The sequence below is a fragment of the Brassica rapa genome, unplaced genomic scaffold, assembly GCF_000309985.2.
Source record: "Brassica rapa cultivar Chiifu-401-42 unplaced genomic scaffold, CAAS_Brap_v3.01 Scaffold0607, whole genome shotgun sequence".
In the NCBI taxonomy this organism is placed as follows: domain Eukaryota; kingdom Viridiplantae; phylum Streptophyta; class Magnoliopsida; order Brassicales; family Brassicaceae; genus Brassica; species Brassica rapa.
The window spans coordinates 59408-66100 of record NW_022610547.1 but is presented as its reverse complement, the minus strand read 5'-3'; the positions used below and the strand labels follow the sequence as shown (position 1 = coordinate 66100).

Below are 6693 nucleotides of genomic sequence, written 5' to 3'. Positions count from 1 at the left end.
CGTGGCTGTCCATCAGTATACATATCAGCACGTTGGTCCTTGGACTCAGCACGCTGACCCTTCCCGTGGACTGTTCGGGTGATTTTGGCCCACGTGGGCTGTCTGTTCAGTACACACTGGACGTCTGTGGGTGTCCGTCAGCACACACAGGACACCTGTGTGTGTCCGTCAGCACACACAGGACATCCGTGGCTGTCCGTGTGTGTATGTGTGTGTCCGTCAGCACACACAGGACGTCCGTGGCTTTCCATCAGTACAAATATCAGCACGTTGGTCCGTGGACTCAGCACGCTGACCCTTCCTGTGGACTGTTTGGGTGATTTTTGCCCACATGGGCTGTCTGTTAAATACACACAGGACACCCGTGGGTGTCCGCCAGCACACACATGATGTACGTGGGTGTCCGCCAGCACACACAGGACTTCCGTGGCTGTCCGTGTGTGTCCATCTGTGTCCGTCAGCACACACAGGATGTCCGTGGCTATCCATCAGTACACATATCAGCACGTTGGTCCTTGGAATAAGCACGCTGGCCCTTCCCAGGGACTGTTTGGGTGATTTTGGCCCCTGTGTGCTGTCTGTTCAGTACACACAGGACGTCCGTGGATGTCCGCCAGCACATACAGGACGTCTGTGGCTGTCTGTGGCGGTCCGTCAGCACACACAGGACATATGTGGCTGTCCTTGTATGTCCGTGTGTGTCTGTGGGTGTCAGCCAGCACACAGAGGATGTCTGTGGCTGTCCGTGGCTGTTCGTCAGCACACACAGGACGTCTGTGTCTGTCCGTCAGCACACACAGTACGTTCGTGTGTGCCCGTGTGTGTCCGTCAGCACACACAGGATGTCTGTGTGTGTCCGTCAGCACACACAGCACGTCTGTGGCTGTCCATCAGTACACATATAAGCACGTTGGTCCTCGGACTCAGCACGCTGACCCTTCCCGTGGACTGTTTGGGTGATTTTTGTCCACATGGGCTGTCTGTTCAGTACACACAGGATGTCCGTGGGTGTCCACCAGCACACACAGGACGTCCGTGGCTGTCTGTGGCTGTCCGTCAGCACACACAGGACGTTCGTGGCTGTTCGTGTGTGTCGGTCAGCACACACAGGACGTTCGTGGTTGTCCATCAGTACACATATCAACACGCTGGTCCTTGGACTCAGCACGCTGGCCCTTCCTGTGGACTGTTCGGGTGATTTTGGTCCACGTGGGCTGTCTGTTCAGTACACACAGGACGTCCGTGGGTGTCCGTCAGCAGACACAGGATGTTCGTGTGCGTCCGTCTGCACACACAGGACGTCCGTGGCTGTCCATGTGTGTCCGTCAGCACACACAGGACGTCTGTTGCTGTCCATCAGTACACATATCAGCACGTTGGTCCTTGAACTCAGCACACTGAACCTTCCCGTGGACTGTTCGGGTGATTTTGGCCCACATGGGCTGTCTGTTCAGTACAAACAGGACGTCTGTGGGTGTCCGCCAGCACACACAGGACGTCCGTGGCTGTCCGTGTGTGTCCGTCAGCACACAGTGAAATAACCCTCACGAGCAGATATAATTTTGGTCAAGAAAATTCTTTAAGATCAGTTTGAAAATTGATCGATCAGAATTTAAATAAAAATCGACACGGTGAATTAATCTCGACGGGGCTTTCTTTTGGTCGAAAAACCATCTCTTGATGGTTCTGGTCGAGTGTTAATTATTATTTTCTATTTTTATTCATGCTGGGCGAGTTTATTCAGAGCAGGACGAGATTTGAATAATGAAAAATATTTAGTCGAAACTGTCCGTAAAATATCGACAAAACTCTGAAAATTATTTCTAAACAGTCACATGCCTTGCACCTTCTAGCCTACTTGCTTCCTCAGTAATTAGGTCACATGACCTGCACCTACTTGCTTGCCTGCTTGCTCATTAGAAGTCACATGCTGGTCACAAGCTACTTGCTTCAGCTGCTTGTAGCTTTCTTCATGGGAAGGAAAAGTTCAGCTGCTTGTGCTGCTTGGTGTGCTGAAGCATGTCTCCACCTGTCTAACCTCAGCTTTGCCTTGTGTGGGAGTAAACCCTCATCTGAATTAACTCCTTATCCTTTAAAACACCTTCTTCACCCTTCTGGACGTTCATAACCTGCAGCATAACAAGAGAAATTTTCAGAGAGAAAACAATGAGAAAGAAGAGAAAAAGTGAGAGAAAAATCAGAACAAAAAAAATATGGGAAAATTAGCCACGACCTTAGATGACTTTGTTCCATCCTCTAGCTCAGTTCACTGCTGTGTAGAAGATCAGAAGGTGAGGTACCCAGAGTAAACCCTAGGTCTTGTTCTGTTTTTGTGATGAACCGATTCTGATTTATGCTTTTAAAACAGTCCAGCCATGAGTTCAGTTTCAAGGGGAGGATTATCTGAGTTCATATGGCCATCAGTTGCTGTTGTAAACTTCAATCTCTTGTCTCAGACATGTCTTGATCAGAATCAGATGTTATTTAGTTAAGCGGTTGTCATGGATCAATTGTCTAACCTTTCTTCGGTTCAGATTTATTTATTTTAGAATAAATCAGTTTGCTGGAATATAATTATATCATCTATTATGAACTGATTGGATTTAATCTGAAATGAACTGGTCATGGTCTGGACTACACCTGAGCTGAACTGATTAACCTTGTTGTAAACCGAGCTGTTAGAAACTGATTTAAATATCTTCTTCAGAACCGAACTGTTGGATTGAAGATCATGTTATGAACTGCTCTGTTTAAGGTCAGTGGTCGAGTAAAGTTGAAGGATAAGAATGGTTCATCAAGTAAAACCATTTTCTGTCTAGTTGGTTGTGGAGTTTGGCTAGATCGGTCCAGTCACTCCTTGTAGCCGCTCAGTCACTTGGTTTGAATTCAGATATCAAGGAGAGTGGTCGGATCAGTCAGATAATTTTGACTGTTTTGAATCTCAAGTGTACCGGAAGTGGAGTGTGATTAGCTTGAGCTCGAGTCTAGTCTTCCCTAGCCAATCTCATGGAATCAAAGGTGAGTCTAGATAGATGATTGATGAGTAGTGAATGAATATTTCTTGATTGAACGTACTGATTGTAGATGATTGATAGGCTTTGTCTCTTGATCAATATTGAATTGGTAAGGTGTTTACTTAGTGTAAACACTTATTAAATATTTATGAATGATCATAGAGGTTTATTCCAAACCTTAGTACTTGTTCTCAAGTACTAATACATATGTATAGTATTAAATATAATTAAGTATGGAAGTATTAATCATGTGAAGTCCTATTATAAACATGTCTTCCAAAATATTCCCGTATGAATGATGATTACCGTGAATTGGTCCTGCGATATGGAACAAGGTCACGAAGACACGATGATGGGGTCGCACCCTGGAGGCCGTGTAACTGCATGCAGCGTTAGATGTTCAATTTTTGAATATCTGATGGCGATGATGGTGATGCTAACTCGCTAGACTCGTTTAGCCTTTGTGGTTTCTCGGGTCTGGTTATATATATATATATATATATAAATATGATTATATGAATGATATGAGAGACGGGAATAGGAAGTGAGGTATATGATTAGATTCACAATGATGGAAGGATAGTCCTTATATATAAATATCCAGATATGGAATATATTTCCACTGCATACAAATGAAGTTGATTGCTTGAGATATTATTAATATATGTTGGGGTGCGGGACTAGGCTCACTGAGTAAACTAGTTACTCATGACTCATTTTTGATGCAGGTAACTAATAGGCGGGAGACCTTACACTAGAAAGGGAAGGAACAACATTAGCCAGCGGGAGTTTTATTACCCTTGCAAAGTCATTTTGAAATATCTTATGTATAAGATTTGTTGACCGAAAACCTCGAGGTTAATTTATAACAAATTTTGTAAGATGCTTTTGATTGATATATATAAAGAATTTTTTTTTTAAAGTACGGGTTCCATTTTATATTAGTCCTTGTCCGGACGAACTAACTACCGGGTATTGCTTTGTCGGGTTGAAAAGCCTAGAGTTATATCCGATAGGAGCATTGGTGTTCTTTGGTTGTTGGTCTAAGGCGATCGGAAGTATTCTGAGAACCTCAAATCGACAATCGAGGAACATCAACCGTGTCATTTCCGGTCATCTACGATCGGGGGTGTCACAAAGGTGGTATCAGAGCATGGTTTTACGATGCTAGAATGGGACTTGTTTTAAATGTTTTTCGAGTCAAAATGAGTCGCAAGGATAACTAGGATATGCTGGCTGGTTCCTTCATGTTAGGATAGATAGTCATGGGTAGTTATCTAACAGTGATCTTTCATAGCATAAGCACCGAGACAAGCTTGAACGGGTGACTGTACTTACCGATGTTACTATCATCAGGCTCGAGTTTGCTACCCTCATGGTGGGGTTCACTACCGTGCTGCTAGAAGTCAGTAACCTCATGCCTTCATGCTGTTCTTCTGAGTTTTAGTGGGGGATGCTAATACTTTAGAGAGATTTATGGGACATAATTGATACATCGAATACATCTCCGTGTGTTATCGATGTCAAGGTGGGTGTTGTTTGTGATCCAATTCAGTACGATTTGAATGCACATGATCACTCAGATGCACTTATTCTTCCGGCTTCTCAAGTCTAACCAGCTAATGCTAAGACGTACAAGAAACAGAGCAGTACAAGCCTGAATTGTTCAACATTTGTTTGGAGCTTAGCGTTGGAGGAAGAGATGGTTCAACTGTAGTACAAGACGATGGACACACATGCACCTTTCTGTTGGCAACAATACATCTTCAAGCTTATGATGGAAAGAAGTAGTGGGACCACAAGATACGGAAGAAGGACTAAACCGTTCGAGGTATACTATGGCTTGAGGCAGATTTGGGATGAAACACCCAGAGCAAAACATTGACGTGGCCAATGTTCAGAGAATTACATGAAGGATTTGGTAGCAAGATATTTGGAGATGAACGCGATGATTTGTGGGTCGAGAGTCAAGAATTACTTCAGAGAGGTGAGATCGAGTTGGACAGATCTCGAGAGTTTAAGAAGTAGAATTTTCTACACAAGATATGGGACCGATTGAAGATTCAGTTCACGGAGTTGGTACAGTGGGATGTTTCCGCCAGAAGGTTCAGGTCGAGTTAATCATATACAATAATTTCAGCATCGAGATATGTGGTCGAGTGAATTTCATTCATCGATTATAGTTTGGAGAATAAACCAAAGATCATACGGAAATCTTTGGGAATTTAGCCAAGAATTTTGGAGTAGATAAAAGACCATGGAGTTTCAAAGCTTCGAGGAAATGTTAGAGTATGACGTGAATGTTAAAGAAGCTATTATTTCTGAAAAAGTTAACCAAGTAATGCATACCGTTTATTTTCCAACCGCTGCAGATCAAAGAATGGTCGTGATTGTCAAAGTTTGGGAAATTTTGGAACGTTTGCATCATTCGCACTTTGGTGGTTCTTGTGAAGAGTTAGGATTTTAGGTTACCCTTCCTCATGAAGTTACCCGATCTACGTTACCGATACCTAGGATAACACTTGTTGAACTTGTTCACGTTTCCTTACCGTTAGTCCACATTCAAGTGTTAGGCTATTTGGGTAGAGCCTACACTTTATAATTGCCGGGCCGCAAAAACCCCTAAAAGGTCCAATCATAGGTTAAAAAAAATGTGAAATGTGATCAAGGTGTCGTAAGAAACCTTGCCAATGGATGGAATTTTCAGCCCATATTGTGTTTTATTCGGGAACAACACATAGTTGTAGTTCCCGAGCACTGTCATAGTATTAGAAAGGATTCACTTTGTTGAATTCAAGTATCCGTTCTTATTCCTGGAAGTAGTGGCTGCCATGTAAAAATTTATGGTATGCCTTTCCCCATTCCTCAGTACTTCCGTTAGAGAGGTATGTTTCTATCTAGAGTGAGATTGGCTATATAGTTACCGAGCTCAATTAGGATGTTGAGGAAATAATTTTTTTGGAAGAAGACTAGTCGCCAATGGCCTACAATGGTATTCTACCAAGTGTTGGAGCATCGTTCGTATCAGTCTTGGGAGTTGAAGACCTTTTGGGAAAAGGTGAAGATGTGTATTCCATTATCTTGATCATTAGGAAAAGAGAAGATGACAAGGATCAGAATATAGTGAACAATCAGATAGCTAGAGAATTTGAAGTTATGCTTAAGGAATTGGAAGAGTTGTTGCTATCTAGAAGTAAGCTGTTCAATATTCTTGTTGAACCTGGATTCGTTGTCATAGCCTAGGGATCTCACCAAGTGGGTCTTGCCGAGTTCTAGTAGTAGTCAGAAGATTATGAAGAGTGTCTCAGATTGATCAGAAGTGTAAAGAATACTGTAAGTGAAATAATTCTTGGAATGGGTGAGTGTGTTTATTTGAGAGTAGCACCCGTGGTCCGAATCATGTTGGCATGATTGGTCGTGCATGTTCTTGTTTGATTATTGCACTGTTAATCAAGTTAACATTGACCAGACTGGAGATGTTACATTCATGTATGGCACATCACCTAATGTTCCAAATTTCATGTTGCTGTTATGGGGGAAAGTCAGATAGAAAAGGTTGAGAAGTGATAGTCAACAGATACAAGATTGTTAGAAAAAGTATGCAGACCGCAGTTGACAAGAGTTGTGCAGAGTAAAGAATTTGGTTATCTTGAAAGTAGCTGCTCAGAAAAGAAAGGAT

General features: G+C 42.8%; 1 long non-coding RNA gene across 1 annotated transcript; it reads left to right on the top strand.

The window, feature by feature from the left end:
- The first annotated feature begins 1864 nt into the window (after positions 1-1864).
- On the top strand, positions 1865-3186 carry LOC117130628. Its single transcript, XR_004453949.1, has 3 exons — positions 1865-2291; positions 2369-2432; positions 2756-3186. It is a non-coding gene; the product is annotated as an uncharacterized LOC117130628 (long non-coding RNA).
- The last annotated feature ends 3507 nt before the right edge of the window (positions 3187-6693 follow it).